The sequence below is a fragment of the Nycticebus coucang genome, chromosome 3, assembly GCF_027406575.1.
Source record: "Nycticebus coucang isolate mNycCou1 chromosome 3, mNycCou1.pri, whole genome shotgun sequence".
Taxonomy (NCBI): Eukaryota; Metazoa; Chordata; class Mammalia; order Primates; family Lorisidae; genus Nycticebus; species Nycticebus coucang.
In genome coordinates this window covers 41,148,753-41,165,738 of record NC_069782.1, presented here as the reverse complement: position 1 = coordinate 41,165,738, position 16,986 = coordinate 41,148,753, and the positions used below count along the sequence as shown (strand labels likewise).

The 16,986-nt window shown below is 38.1% G+C and overlaps 1 protein-coding gene and 1 pseudogene across 2 annotated transcripts in view; both read right to left on the bottom strand.

Moving 5' to 3' along the window:
• Positions 1-16,986, bottom strand: part of LIN7A (lin-7 homolog A, crumbs cell polarity complex component) — a 173,334-nt gene that overhangs the window by 65,354 nt on the left and 90,994 nt on the right. The gene's annotated exons all lie outside the window — the stretch shown is intronic.
• LOC128582020 (GTP-binding protein SAR1a-like) lies at positions 14,627-15,248 on the bottom strand (annotated as a pseudogene). The gene has a single exon (XR_008378966.1). The product of XR_008378966.1 is annotated as a GTP-binding protein SAR1a-like (transcript).

Genomic DNA, 16,986 nt, shown 5'->3' with positions numbered 1-16,986 from the left:
AGTAGACAGCTTATTCTGGATCCTGTTTTTTAAGATAGGCTGTGTTGCGCTGGCTAGAGTGCAGTTGCATCATCATAGCTCACAGCAGCCTCAAACTGCTGGGTTCCAGTGATCCTCCTGCCTCAGCCTCCCAAGTAGCTGGGACTCCAGGTGTGGGCCATCTCACCCAACTAATTTTTCTGTTGCAAGTTTCTTCTTGACCTTGAAAACTCTGACTGGTGCAGAGAGGGAGACAAGGGACGACAAATATCATACACTGTGAGTTCTCAATCTGGGTCCCTTTTCAACGTGAGTTTCGGTAACCTGCCATCTATGTAGCTTGGTTGTCTAGTATGTAAAAACGGATCTTGAAAGAGGAAGTCAGAGAAGATGAAGTATGTGGCTTTGTAACCATTACCAACTATTCTCATTCTATGCTCTTATACTACGTGCAGGTGGTATCATTTCTATTATCACTGTTATATGCACACCCAAGCTGCACTTGGAATGATATCTTTAAAACTTAGTTGCTTAGCCAGAAACCATGTTCAAAAAAACATCAAGTTTAAAATTAGATTTTGAATGTTGTCTTTTAATTTTATAGTATAGTTTTGTGGTCTTTGTATTTTGATATTTTTAAAGAATGTCTATGTTTGGCAGACACTAGGTAGACTTACCTCATATAATCCCCATTTTCAACTCCCTCCTCCCAGCACAATCTGGCCTATGACCTAGTTCTGTCTGCTGAGAATGCAACTGGAGGCAGGAGAGAAGCCTGTGGGAAAGTGTTGGTCTCCTGGTGCAAGTGCTGTCTTCCCCCCTCTTTGAACTCTTGCCCTGAGTGTGGATATGAGCAGTGCAGTTGCAGCCTTCGACTTCAAGAGAAAAGCCAGGGAGCTGTACAGAGGTTAAGTGCTAATTTCATGGGGTCCCAGAATGCACGTAAGCGGCTGCTTATCCTTCAACTTTCTGCAGAGAAAAACATTCGTCCTGTTTGTTGCTTAAGTAAACTGAATGCCCCATGGTTGAATTTTCTGCTGCTTTCAGCCCAAGTATTTCTGATTGCTGTATTACCCAAGTAAATGTTATACAGATCTGTGTTGTCTTAGAGTCTCTTTTCTTCTACTTCTTCCAATTCTGAAAGCTACACTTTTGTCCACTAGAAATTAATTCAAAATTTCTTAACATGAGGGCCTGGAAACTGAAAGGACAGACTAAAATCACAGTTCTTTGAAAAATCAGAAACTGGCTCTTTGAAGGACACTGATAAGAAAATGAAAAGACGAACTAAATGGGAGAAAAAGTTTACAAAGCATATACCTGATACAGGCTCACTATCCAGAATTCAGAAGAAACTCTCAGAAGCCAAGAAAAATTAAACAGCACAAGTAAAATATGGGTAACGGCATATTATCAAGGAAGATATATAGGCAGAAAGTATAAAATAGATACACAACGTCATTAGATATTTAGGGAAATTCAAATTAAAATTATACTTAGATATTTCTATACACCGATTAGAATGTGTAGATTAAAAAAGTCATACTGACCATATTTAATGTGGGCAACAATGTTGAACATCTGTGACTCCCAGGCATTGATGGTGGGGACACAGCATGGTACAGCCACTTTAGAAAGCAGGATAACACTTGTTTACAAAATTAAATTCACATTTACTGAAAGAGTCACTTATCTATCCCTGGCTACTTAACCAAGATAAATTATAATCATACAAAAGTCAGATGCAAATACTTCTATAAGCTTTATTCATAATTCATAAGCACAAGCTAATTAGCTCCATTACATCATTATTATTTTATTCCTTCACAGCCCACACAGCTTCAGCTGTGCAGGAGTGACACTCCTGGAGGTAGATCCGTACAATGGAATACTACTCAGTAATAAAAAGGAATAAACTGCCCATACACACGGCAATGTGGATGAATCTCAAATGCATGCTCCTAAGTGAGAAAAGTCAAACTCTGTAACAAGTTTGTTTATGTGACACTTTGGAAAAGGCAGAACAACATGGACAGAAAGCAGAAGAGAGGACGCCAGAGGCTGAGAGTACAGACAGTGGACGATAGAGCACGATGACATTTTTGGAGGTGCTGGAATTGTTCTACATCTTGATAATGGTGATGGTTACACACATGTATGTGATTATTAAAATTCTTAAAGTGGGGCTGGGTGCGGTGGCTCATGCCTATAATCCTGGCACTCTGGGAGGCCGAGTTGTATAGATTGCTTGAGCTCAGGAGTTCAAGATCAGCCTAAGCAAGACTGAGACCCTGCCTCTACTAAAATGGAATATCAGCCAGGCATATGCCTGTAGTCTCAGCTACTCAGGGGGCTAAGGTAAGAGAACTGCTCAAGGCCAAGAGTTTGAGTTTGCTGTGAGCTGTGGTGCCACGTCACCCTACCTGGCATGACAGAGGGAAACTCTGTCTCTAAATAAATAAAACTTAGAAAAATAAAAATAAATAAAATAAAATACTTAGAATGATATGCTAAAAAGAAGAAATATTACCGCATGTAAATTATACTTTAATAAATTGATTTTTGTAAAAACAGAATATTTTCTAAGAGATGAAAAGCAAAAAATAATTTTTTAAGAGATGAAAATATTCAGAAACTTAATCATGTTCTGGAAGCTAAAATAAGGTTCTGAAACACAAAGACATATATACCTAAGCAAATATTTAATATAATAAAAGGATGACATTAGCCATTATTCCTCAAATTTTGGGGAAAACAACAGACCTACTTTCATGGTTAAGAACATCTTTTTAAAACATAGGATGCTCCAGAGTTTTTGTAGTGTCTCAACATGGATGAGCTGGCTACTAAAATGTCAACAGAATTAAAATTAGGACCTCTATATCAGTGACTGGGAAAACGAAGTAAATCTTCAGCAATTCTGTGAAAAAAGAACTAGACCAAGTTATCCTAAAAGGAAAAGAAGTGAAAAGATATATAATCAGAATTATCAGAGCACATGAATAAGAAACAGAGGCCACACGGGAAAATGCTGTGGTCCACATCTCAGCACACTGCAGTGTGAAATGAAGACGTGTTAAATGTTTGGGTTTTATTATAAAGCAAGAAGAAATGTCTTTTTTTTTTAATAAGAAAAATGTATATATAAATTAAGGCTATAAGTTTTTAATGCATTTCTAGATTTTTTTCAGATTTAGAAACTCAGATAAGTGTCAAATAAAGAAAAACATATTTGATGTTGTAGCTGATGTTGTATCTGACTTTAAAATATTTAAATATCCTCATAACAGCAAAAATAAAGAGTAAGCCCCTATATTCTTTTATAATTATAGGCCACCTGGGAAATTGGACGACATTCGTAATATTAAGCCATGATGCATTTTTCATAATATAATAAAAACACTGCAGTTTTATTTAAAGCAGATTTGAGGCCAAGGGAGGTATCTCTGTGGCTCATTTGTGGCTCTAAACTTAACTGAATTCAGTGGAACAGAGTCTATGCCAGCAAAATGTTCATACTGTACTTGACTGCAATAAAATAGAAATAGAACTGTCATCACCCAAACTTGGTCTACTTACTTTAAGGTATTTTGTAGAAATAATTGATGAATCAATTGAATTGATTCATCTGCTGAGGAACATACATTCCAAAAATATCCATTTTTTTTCTTGAATTTCTTCAATTTTGAAAAACTGGCAGCCACATACATTTTATATATTTAAATCTATAGCTATCCACGTATATTTTTTATATATTATATATATTTTTTCCATATGGTTTTGTAGCTGTGGAAAACACTGTTTAAAATTGCAGCATTAGAACTAAAGAATTTAGGGTATAAAATTCACTGTATAAAATTAGCCTTTTTTAAAAATAAAAAATTAATAAAATTAAATAGCACTCACTGTTTACAAGTCATGTTTACTACAGTAAAACCATCAAGGTTCAAGTTAATATGCTAAAGTCTGAGAAAAATAAAATTTCCAGAGTAACATCATTCTACATTTGTCTACAGCCATCAACTTTCATTAAAAAAAAAAGTCACCCATTAGACAATATGGATGAAGCTGGAACCTATTCTTCTTAGTAAAGTATCTCAAGAATGGAAGAAAAAGTATCCAATGTACTCAATACTACTATGAAACCAATATATAATCACCCACACTTTCATATGAAAAATAAAACACAACTATAACCCAGAATGAAGGAGGGAAGAGGAGGGTGTAGGGAGTGGAGGGGGGAGGTCGGTGGAGGAAGGGTGATCAGGGGAACCTCACCAGTGGTGCATATTGCAAGGGTACATGTCAAATCTATTAAGAGGAGAGTATAAGTGTGTTAACACAATAATTAAGTAAGTGAGGTGAAGGCTATGTTAACCAGTTTTATGTAAGCATTCCAAATTGTATATGAAATCAGCATATTGTACCCCATAAATGCATTAATGTATACAGTTATGATTTAATAAAAAACTGTTAAGAGAAAAAAATTTTAAAAAGAAAAAAGAAAAAAGAAATACTGACAGGTATAAAGAAACGAAGGACAACATCTCTACTGGATTGAAATGATTTGCAGAAGAAAATTCAAGCATCAAAGCAGACATTTGATGGTATTACTGGTAAAATGAACATGGCTATTAACAGCTCTTGGAGGCACGGGTCAAGGACTTGGAGAGGAAGCATTCCTCCTTGATTCAGTGATAACTGCCATGTGCAATACTCTTTTTTTTTCAGGCACAACTTTTTTATTTTGTTTTGTTTTGTTTTTAAATCAGTAAAAGAAACTCAGTCCTAGAAGCTGCAGTGATCTAAGCAGCAGCAAGTTTGTGCATTCAATTTTTTTGTTTTTGTTTAAATACCTTTAATTGTCACACTGCTGGCAAACCTCATTTGCATGAAATTCTGCACCATACATACTAATTGTAGTAAAGTTACATTCCAACAAGGAAGAGGAAAACAAATGGACAATAGGACACAAAGGATCTTCTTAGGCAATTAGCTCCACTACATCATTATTATTTTAAACCATGCTGATGGAGCACAGAGTAAAAAGCCTTGGTCTGGACAGTGCTTCCTTTCAGTACACTAAAGATGAAACCTCAGTTAACACTCATGGTTATTTACCACTACTGTCTTTAAGAAATAAAAACACACTGCTGGTGGGACTGCAAAACTAATTGAACCTTTTTGGAAGGAAGTATGGAGAAACCTCAAAGAACTCAAGCTAGACCTCCCATTCGATCCTGCAATCCCATTACTGGGCATTTACCCAGAAGGAAAAAAATCCTTTTATCATAAGAACAGTTGCATTAGATTGTTTACTGTAGCTCAATTTACAATTGCCAAAATGTGGAAACAAGCATAAATGCCCACCAACCCAGGAATGGATTAACAAGCTGAGGTATATGTACACCATAGAAAACTATTCAGCCATTAAATAAAAAGGGGGGGAACTTTACAGCCTTTGTATTAACCTGGATGGAAGTGGAAGACATTATTCTTAGTAAAGCATCACAAGAATGGAGAAGCATGAATCCTATGTATTCAATTTTGATATGAGGACAATTAATGACATGATCGGGGGTGGGGGAAGGGGACAGCAGAGAAAGAGAAAGTGGGGGAGAAAGGAAGAGCAGAGAGAGGGAGTGGGGTCTTGGTGTGTGACACACATCTTGGGGGCAAGGCACAATTGTAAGTACCTAACAAATGCAATCAGTGTAACCTGGTTTCTTGTACCCTCTATGAATCCCCAACAAAAGAAAGAGAGAGAGAGAGAGAAAGAGAAAGAAAAAGAAAGAAAGAAAGAAAGAAAGAAAGAAAGAAAGAAAGAAAGAAAGAAAGAAAGAAAGAAAGAAAGAAAGAAAGAAAGAAAGAAAGAAAGAAAGAAAGAAAGAAAGAAAGAAAGAAAGAAAGAAAGAAAGAAAGAAAGAAAGAAAGAAAGAAAGAAAGAAAAGAAAGAAAGACAGCCTTAACCACAGAGTCTCCTGCTCCATCTGTATCCTGACTGGATGCATTGGATAAACAAGTCACCAATGGGATAGCAATACTTATAATTAAAAACAAAAATTAAAAAATCACTGAATTTGAAGATTGAAAATAAATGTGATGCTCTGGAATGAAAAACTTCTGGTCCATCCTTATCCATTTTAGCCTCTGCACACATGCTTATCTGTTGGAATGCACATAGTCCCAAGGAAGAGAGGAAGACCCCAGCTGATTATGTACAGTATGGCTTTACTAGTGGTACTGAGAGCATCACTCAAAGGAGACACAACTCCTTCTCGTTGAGCATTCATGGCATGAGAACTTAGGAAAGGGTTCCCAGCTTGGGGCAGAAGTAGCTGGTCTTCTTATTTTATATTCCATTGTCTAGGGCCAAACCAGGCAGCTTAGATTCAAACTGGAGGGAAAGAGAGGGTTGAATTAGGTATCTGGGTCTAAGATCCATTTTCTAATTTATATTTTACCAGGATGAGCTTCAATAGAGAAAGTTTGGGTGCGTTCCACAAAGTGGTATTTTGCTTCCCACTTGGTTGTGGTCCTTTTACGTGGCTTTCTTTGTGGTATTCCCTGAGAGGGAAGGATGGAATGTAGAGGAGGATTTGAGCACTACTGGACTCTTGGATATGATACAATCTTAACTGCACCGAAACGGCAAGTCTACTGCTTATAGCCCACAAGTGTATTTCTGAGCTCAGGTAAACGATTCAACCATTCGTAATGTGATGATACCTGCCATTTATGATTTGCTTTAAAGGACGTCAACTAGACTACAGACAGAGAAAAGTTGAAATGGCTCATAATTTATGACCAATTTTCATGTCTTAAAGTAAATTTATATGAAAAATGGTATTACTAGATTGAAGGAAAATGTAGTTTCAAGTTGCAAGGGATTTCAATTGCTCAGATTTACATGAAGATGAGGCATTTTTGTACAAAATAATGCCCTGAAATATCTAACTATCTGCCTGGACAAGTTACAAAGAAATTGAGACGTTTTCCGAAATGCTGTTTAGAGATTAAGTTTAATGAGAAGAGCATATTAAGAAACTTCTCCAGCACTCCATCTCGTAAGTGATATGGGAGGGATGGGCGGACTCTCAAGGATGGTATGCTTGGATCTTTTATCAAAGAGGATTAGACATTTTCTCATGGCTGACAGTAAGTGGCACATTCTGTCACTTGTTTTTGGTTTGAGTGGAATTAAGTAGGGAAGCATTGGGACTATTGGTATGCTCCACAGCACAGTCCTCAAAAATCTCTAACAATTTTAAAATTTCAAAAAATCATTTATGTTATTTGTTTTAAGTGAATTAAAATGACTATGGCATACACTTAATTTTCCAAATGAATAGAAAAATGCTGTACCCTGCTTTACATCTTCACAACTAATTATTCAGAATAATAATTTTTTTTTTCGAGACAGAATCTTACTACGTCACCCTCGGTAGAGTGCTGTGGCATCACAGCTCACAGCAACCTCAAACTCTTGGGCTTAAGTGATTCTCTTGCCTCAGCCTCCTAAGTAGCTGGGACTACAGGCACCCGCCATATGCCCTCAGCTATTTTTTGTTGCAGTTGTCATTGTTGTTCAGCTGGCCCAGGCCAAGTTTGAACCCACCATCCTCAGTGTATGTGGCTGGCCCCGTAACCACTGTGCTGCAGATGCCAAGCCCAGAATAATTATTTATAGTTGTAGAATATAAAACTGAAGAATGTCTATAATTTTTGAAATTGTGCCACTAACTTTAATTTTGCTACTTAATTTTTATAGTTGGTTGATATTTCCTAGTGGGTCCTTAACACCTACGTATGTATGACTGTCATAAGGTAGTTCACATTAAATAACTTGTACAAATCATCAAGTAATTTCAAGGAAAAAATGGATCACAAATAGCAGAGCATTTCTACAGGGTCTGCATAGCAGGTGGCCAAACCATCAAGGAGAAATACCTTATAATTGTCCAGAAAGAATTCCCTTAAGGCAGCTGTTCCCTATGCAGTCCTTGTTACACAGCCAGAGTTTGGTATGACAGGAAATGCCTGAGCAAAATTTTGAGGAGATGTCATTTCCAATTAGCACAGCACCAAAGTGACTGGATTATCTTCATTTGCTTATTTTGGATAAGATTCTAACAAGGGTTGGGGCTTAAAATCTCTCTTATTTTTCACTGTTTAGATTGTGGTGGTGTAAAAATTTCATGAAAGATTCCAAAGTGCTATGATTTTGGCTCAGCAGGGTTGAAATTTACGAGTGTACTTAAAAGTTTCTAAGGATTGTAAAATAATCTCTTACTTGTTAAAACAGATCTGTATCAGGGAAAGGGGTCAATCATTTTGGAACAATTAGGTGTATATTGTCATCGTCACAGAAGTCCTATCAGCTAATCAAATGAACACCGAAGAAAAGAAATTAAGTCAATTATTAAGCACCAATCTGATTATTTATTTGATTGAATTAAAATCATTATAGCTAATGATAATAGGATGGCAGGATGCAACAATAAAAGTATCAGATAAACAGTGAATAAATTTCGGGTTTAGGTATATCCCATATAATAATTCAGACATAGGTAATACTTCATTGTAAATTAAAAAGAAGCTATTATAGTTTGGCTGGCGAGAGATGCTGAGAAATAGTGAGTATGATTAAGGAGTAGACGAAACATAATCTGGTGGTGGTAGGTTCTGGGTGAGCAAGGTCAGGAAGGGGTCTAGTTTGGTGGCATGGGAAAGACTAGGGGGTGATGAATTTGATCTTGGACAGTGTTCTTTATCTTGTGATCTCTAAGAGGAGAATGTTTAGTAGACATCTGGATAAGAAGGCCTAAAACTCAAGAGGAGAAATACAATCTGTGAGTTACCTCTTCAATAGGCAACTGAAGCCCTCTGTACATAGGTTACCCTGTAGGAGTAACTTAGAAGTAGAAGATGAGAGCGTTTTGAGGGAATCCAACATCTATATGTGTAATTAATAGCCCCAACCTTAGTCTTCTATTGAATCTTTCAAGCAAAGACATCTTTTTAAATTTAAATAACTCACATGTACTTCTTTTCAAGTGAATTATATTCAAGAGAAAGGAAATACAAAAAAAAGGAACTTTTAAGAATTGATTTAAAAATTAGGGAGTGCCTGTGGCTCAGTGGGTGGGGCACCAGTCCCATATACTGAGAGTGGCGAGTTCAAACCCAGCCCCAGCCAAATTGCAACAACAACAACAAAAAAATAGCCGGGCATTGTGGCGGGCACCTGTAGTCCCAGTTACTCGGGAGGCTGAGGCAAGAGAATTGTCTAAGCCCGGGAGTTAGAGGTTGCTGTGAGCTGTGTGATGCCACGGTGCTCTACCGAGGGTGATAAGAGTCAGACTCTGTCTCTACAAAAAAAAAAAAGATTAAGAAGTGATTTAAAAATAAAGGTAATTCACATACACTATAGGAAGTGTGGACTATATAGGACTACACAAGCAAGACATTAAAAGTTTTTATAACTGGCTCTTCCCTTCTGTGGCCATCACCAGAGAGGCAGCAGCCAAAATGAAGTTCAATCCCTTTGTGACTTTGGACCGAAGCAAGAACCGCAAAAGGCATTTCAATGCACCTTCCCACATTTGCAGGAAGATTATGTCTTCCCCTCTTTCCAAAGAGCAGAGACAGAAGTACAATGTTGGATCCATGCCCATCCAAAAGGATGACAAAGTTCAGGTTGTCCGGGGGCATTATAAAGGTCAGCAGATTGGCAAAGTAGTCCAGGTTTACAGGAAGAAATACGTCATCTACATTGAGCGGGAAAAGGCTAATGGCGCAACTGTCCACGTGGGCATTCACCCCAGCAAGGTGGTCATTACTAGGCTTAAACTGGACAAAGACGCAAAAAGATCCTTGAACGAAAAGCCAAATCTCGCCAAGTAGGAAAGGAAAAGGGCAAGTACAAGGAGAAACAATTGAGAAGACGCAGGAATAAAATAATCTTGTATGCAACTTTCAGTAAACACTGCTAAAATGAAAAAAAAAAAGTTTTATAATTGATTTTTAAAAGCATAAAGCAGGTCAGCCATTACTTTTTGCAATCCAATTTTTTTCTTATATGTTTTATATTTTTATTGGAGGTTATGACATCTCAGTGTTAATGGTCATTTTTCTTGAAGCTTTATATTACTCCAGTTTAGATATATTATAATTCACTTGATCAATCCTTTATTGAGGGGCTTTATTTTTATTTGTTTTTGCAATATATATTACAACGAATAACCTTGAGTATCTGTCTTTTATAAGTGTGAGAACATCTCTTTATGACAAATTCATGGAAGTAGATTACTGAACTCCCAATGCTGGTAGATACTGGTATATTGTCCCTTTTGGCTAACTATAGATGGCAGACCAAATAAAGCCGAGTGCATGCCAGTAACAGCAAGGGCTAGAGACGGGCTGAGAACAACCCACATTCCCCACGGAGATACAATCTGTGGCCTTAAGGCCACCAATGGGCGAATGAATAAACAAGTTGTGCTGTATCTATATTTCGGACTATAGAAGCAAATGATCTAATATTCCATGCAGGAACATGGACGGTCTTTAAATAATTTTTTGAAATGAAAATAGACCAAAAAAGAATACACATGCAAACCTTTGCTGCTAGACTCACTGATAGTGGCACAGTATTCTACCTATCATCCACAAATTAGAAAAAGAAAATAAAACAATAATCACAGCTCATCACTCCTAATCCATTACTATCCAGATTATCAATGAAAACATCAATCATGTCATACAGATTCCAAAAAAAATCCAATTTATAGTCCAGACAAATGCTAATTCCTCTGGGCTTTCCCAATAGCAGAAGAGTGATTGCAACAGGGTTACAGCTGTATTGTCCAGCATCTGTCTGACCTGAGGGAGACAAAGAAATCTTTACCAACCCCCATAGTTCATTCAGAATTGTGAGTGGACCCCTTCAACTTCCCAGGGATGTCAGCAGGAATCACAGCCTTCAGAACCCAAAACAACTGGGTAAGAATCTCTTTGAACATGGATGAACTATTTGCTTTTTCCTTGCAAATAAGCAGATTGGTATGTGCTGTTTGGGGGGTCCACAGTTACATCTTCTTTCCTTCACGGGAATGCACAGAGAGATGGAGTCTTCCGGTTGCCCACGCCTGTTGGAGACCCCCAGATGCTCATCAGCAGTTCACTTTGGACATCACACTCTTTCCGCCACTTCCTGTGGCAGACTGTTCATGTGGAAATAGAGCCTGAAAAATGCTGTTCCGTCTGCACTGAGTTTCTGCTGAATGCTCTTCCATAGCTAACCTTGGGAGAAGTGCCTCTTTCTATGTTTTACAAAGTGGCTCACACGCTCGCATTCAGAGAACAGTATCTATATCCGGGTTTCCATCCTATTTCTCATTTCAAAGGCTTTCTATCTTGAATGGCTATGAAGTCAAGATTGTCTGCAGCTTTCTTGTAGAGAGGCTCAATGCAACCGCTGAGGCTTTACTGTGATAAGAGGCAGCTTACTCTCTGGGCCTCATGTGGTGACTGATCTTAGTGGTCAGGGGGCTGAGCACACAGGGGATGTCACACTTCCAGATCTTTCTAACAGAGAAGGGTTGTGGCTGTGTTTCTTGCATAAGGACATTAGCTCCTGCCTCTTCTTCCTACTCCAGGTAATAGCATAGCTTGGCAATTTCAGCCATTCTTTGGAGTGGGGTGTTGTTCCTAAAATGCCTCTCTTAGCACTGGTGACACTGGACAGGCAAGGGATGCTGTTGGGTACAGGTAGGATCAAAGTTGTACTTGCATTTGACCATGATAGGGTTGCTCAAGTAACCCAGAGAGTTTTGGCAGCTGGCATCTACACATAGCTCTGCCAAGGCTGCCACAACTGCCACTGAGCCATGAAAGAATGTCCAGATGCCAGACTGAGGTGGGTTTCTCTGAGAAGGGTCAGCTCTGCAGGTGCTCAACAACGAGAAGCAGACACGCCCTCCCCACATCACTGCCTTTACTGTCCAGATTATATCCCTGTCTTAATCCATCAGCTTTGACAGCCCCTGAGGCCACTAGTCTCCAGTTGCTAGGGGAGGTGCCCAAAGGAGCTCTGCTCACAACCTGCAGCTAATCACTCTTTCATTGGCCAACTTGCTGCCCAGAGGATATAAAGACAATCTAAGCTATTCTCATGGCCAGAGACCAGACATGACTCCACAATGCCTGTTGGTTCCCATAGCTGGTAGCTTTGGGGTGGGCTATGAGGCAGGTCTTTTGAGAGTTGTTGCTAAAGCCAGTCTTGCATCAGATTGTGTATGATCTGATTTGGGCTGAAAATACTATGAACATTCTCTGCATTATTAAATACTCTTTAACATTATTTTATTTTATTATTTTTTGTTTTAACTTTTTATTAAAATGCTTGGAATACACATTGACTTTCTTTTGTACACGACTGTTTTACTCTTCCTGAAATAGGACATATATGCACTCTGATAAAACAGAATGAAAAGTCTCAACTCATGGGAGTTCCCATACAAGGCTCTGATCCCTCGTTTAGAGCTAAGCTCCTCACAGCAGCTTCTTTCATCTATTTTATTATAAAAATGGTGTTCTGTGGGGCAAGAAATAGACTGATGCTCATTGACTTTTCGATCCCCTCTTTCTCCAGTGGGGAAAAAACCACTTTCACAAAGAGTTGTCCTGTGTGGAACCCAGAGTTGTCTCTCTTGCAACAAAGTGATTGGGGAAAAAAATAAAGTAAGAAAACTAACTCTGAAGTGATCCTACTTCTCATGTCTCTGAACAAAGAAATATGGGTAACCTTTAACCAGAGGAAATAAAAAAGGTATGCAAGTTGACTACCCAGTTCATTCACAGCTAGGCATGTTCACGTAAGGCTTTAACACCTTTCCAAACCAACAATTTTATCTTAATCCAGCTATGCTTGCTAATAAATGAAATGCATGCACTTTGCAGACATACAGGCCATTGAGCCTCTGCATTCAGTGCCTGGCAGTAAGAAAGCTTGCTTTCCTAACAGGTCAGTACTGAAGGCTAAGAATGAGAAGTCCAACTAAACACTGATTCTCTCTCACCCCAGTAATGTTATCCACACTTTCTATACCCTCATATTAGAAGAAATCCACTGAATTTAGTTCAATCCTGCACAAATAAGCATCATCATTACAATTTTCAATGAGGAAACAACCTCTAATCTGTTATTAAGGGAAAAATGATGTTCTTTCATCCTAGCCTTTCATCTTTTACTACAAGGGTATAGATTAAGATCATGAAAATCCAATTTCACGCATGGCACTAAGAAAATGGAATGCTATATAAAAATAATCCTCATCATCCCTCTGGGGACACTGATGCTTTCATAGTGGGTCTTCAATGACAATAACTGATGCTGCCTCCAAAGGAAGATTTCTACAGGAAGTGTTTGAGTTAAGGTTTTTCCCAAATTATTTCTGAGATGGAGAAAGGCAATTTCATACCACCCCTCCCAAATCTGGAAAAACTATAGATGTTAACTTTTGCTTTAAATACTAATGAATGAAATAGATAATAAGGAGAAAAGATTTAAGAAAAAGACTCATGAACAGCCCAATAGAGACCAAATTCTGTAAGTGGAAATTTTACAGCCCACTCAGTAAATCTTTCCTAAATTCAAACAACCACTATAATAACTGATTTTAAGTCCTCAACTCACAGAATTTAAGAACTGTTAATGTGTCCTTTGTCCTCCTATTCAGAAATATTTCCCCCTAGAATCTGTGCAAAAGTAACAGACACACCTACAGTACGTGACAACATGAGAGATGGTCTCGCCTTTTTCATGAAGTGAAAAATCACTTTTTGTACCTCTAAATGAAAAAGGAAGGTGCTATGGAGAAATGAAATTTCACAACAGTATAAAAGCAAAGACCAGCTTAAATCTATTGTTTTATAAGTAAAAATAATAACAATAACCCACTCTATAATTAACTCCTCCTCAGTGAACAATCTACTACACATTCTTTGATGAGTTCACCACAATGGAAACCTGCTGTAACTGCAAGGCCGAGGTTCTGCCCCTTTTCTAGTTCTCTGTGCACAGGTGATGCCACCTACTACAAGGTAGTCATAGAGACAGGTGAGCTAAGGGGAGCTTCTCTCCTCAACCTACTAACTCAGCAGGAATTAAGTTCACCCACCTGAGCCATGGCTTCCAATATGCATCTGTTCATAATTTTATGTAGTATCTAAATGCCATTCATTAGTTAAAAAAAAAAAAAGAATAGAAAACTCTGGACCAAGTAAATTGTGAACTTAAAACGTTAAGAGGGATACCAATTACATTAACAACACTTTCTTTTAAAAATAGAATCACTTTCTTTGAAATCAACCACCGTGGTGAGACATGTTTTTCTTTTCAAGTGCCCCATGATGGCACACAGTTTTACCCGGCAAATTCTGCCAGCTTCCAAGTCCTGGGATCCTGACCTACACCAGCACATGGGGCAGCATTACCTCCCAAAAATGTGGAGAAGAGCAGATGTCACCACTGGGCAATGAGTTGACAAAGACTCTTGGCTTCTCAATGCCAGACTTGGTTGGAGAGCTTTTCTTGTTCTATTAGAAAAGTTCATGAGGAAGCTGTGAATAGGATCAGTCCAGAGAAGTAAAACTCTTTTATTTTCACTGTCCAAACATCAGTCAATATACTGGGAGAGCCAACAGAAACCCTCGCCATAGCCTTGCCTCTTGAGCACACTGCACATGAACACTTCCTTGGGGTGGGCATTCAGCTCCTTTAGAGTCACATTCCCCTTTCCTGTGGTCTGTCCATAAAGCCCAAAAATCTCACCGAGTTTTTCTTCAATGATTGCATCTGTTCTGTCAATTTTGTTTCCCAAGATAAGGATTGGCACATTGGATATTGTTTTATCAGTCATTAAAGCATTAAGCTCAACTTTGGATTCCATGAGGCAAGAATGATCTGCACAATCCACCAGGAAGACAATCCCATTAATTACTGAGAGATAATTTTTCCAAACCCAACATGCTTGCTCATGCTCACCAAGATCGAAAATTGTAAAAGTCATTCCAGCAATTGTCAGCTCTTCTGATGTCGGATGCAGTGTTGGAATGTGTTGGCCCAATCTGTCATTTTTGAGCATGTGAAGAAGAGTGGTTTTGCCTGCATTGTCCAAACCCAATAAAACAAGTTTTCCAGATTTTTTTGTAGAGTCCTAGTAACTGGAGCATGCTGCTTTGATCCACTCAAAGATGAAAGACATTATTAATGTTTACTACAGCCCGAGAGGATTCCTCTGGCAGTGGTGGGTGGCTAAGACCCTCCCTCACTGCACACAGACAGCAGCACCTGAGCTCTTTTACATTATTTTAAATGTGCCATCATGCTTAATCTTACAAAGACACCATAATTTATTGATGAAAAGACAACTGAAAAATGAAAAGCACTCTATGTACATATAGTTAAGATCTGAACGTTGTGTCCTCCCCAAATTTGTATGTTGAGATTTAATTAACAACGCAATAGTATCAGGATCATTTAAAGACATTTTAGATAATGGTTGTATGGTCTTCAAAAGAGATCTCAAAATAGAAAAATAGAAGACTTGGTCCTTTTCCAGTGAAGTTACCAGATGGATGATCTTGGCCAAACTATCTCAGTTATGGCCAAGTCCTTCAACTTATACTAACCCTGTAGTGGGTGAGGTCCAATTTGATAAAATGTGAAGCTTGTGAAAATAGTTTCATCATATTTCACAATTTCAAGACACCCTGTAAAATGAATAATTTTTAATCATTTTCTTTTAATCATAATCTTTTATTTGATACAACTGTATACCTAGGCTTCCCCCTTCTCAAGTTGATTATATTGAAAATGAAGACTACTATTGATTCTTGTTACTTGCAGTAATGTTTTATCTGAAAATGCTGAATTAACAAATACTGAACCATTGCCTCTAGACGAAGTACAGAGTTAGGTTCCGTTGAGCCTCTGGGTACAACATTTTCACCAACCAATGAATTCATCGATGTTTTATGTGTTTTTTTGTTTAATGAGTTATTATTTAATATGTGTTGTTGATTCATTAACTCTGAACTCAAGTCCAACAGGCACCGTAACACAGGCCTGAGTGAACCTTATCTAACACATACGTTTTCTCTGTAAGTCATGCACATACCTCCTGTGCTTGGAAACACCAGACAGCACTTCAGCACTATGGATGGGGGCATTCTAAACAGCAAAATAACCAAGAGAAATCACAAAAATGTGATGTATGTGGTACTAAAGAGATGGCAAAAAGCAAACTTCTGTACAGGTTGTTGTTACAAGAAGTCAGGGATTTTTCTTGTTCATCCTCAACTGGGATCTTGAGTGAGTGCCTTGGGTGACACAGATTCTTCTCCAGTAAAAGAAGGCACAGCATTGAGTATTCCATACTGGGCTTGTTTTTACCATACCAATCTGACTTACCCTTCCCAAAAGACCAGACTGCACTCTTCACAGAGAGGAGTTTCCCACTGCATCTTTCCTTGTGTGTTCTGGTACCTTTGACTTATGTTCAAGGCCCCGTGTTTGGTTCTGCACAATAATTTTATAAGATGCATGTTAGGACTGTAAAGAAATCACTAGGTTCTGATCTGAAACCAAAGATGACTTCTAGCTCTGAAACTTATGCAGCTTTGATACAAAGAAGAAACAGAATTTTCTCTCTCTGGGAATTTTAAGGATGCTGACTTAAGGCTGGATTTCAAGCTTATTCATTTGAGGGCTAAAGAGACTCTCACAAATAATGAATTAGTTCTCCATTTTCTTGTTGGGTTAAAAAGGCAATTGATGTAGATCGAACAATCAAGCATAATTAAACGTGCTTTGTTTGTGAAGGTAGAGCCTAAAAATATTCTAAAGTTTATTCTACAAAAGAGCAACATGTCCTAAGGAAGAAAAAGAGAGCACATAATCGCCTACCCAAAGGCACACAAAACTTTAACCATGCTGCTACT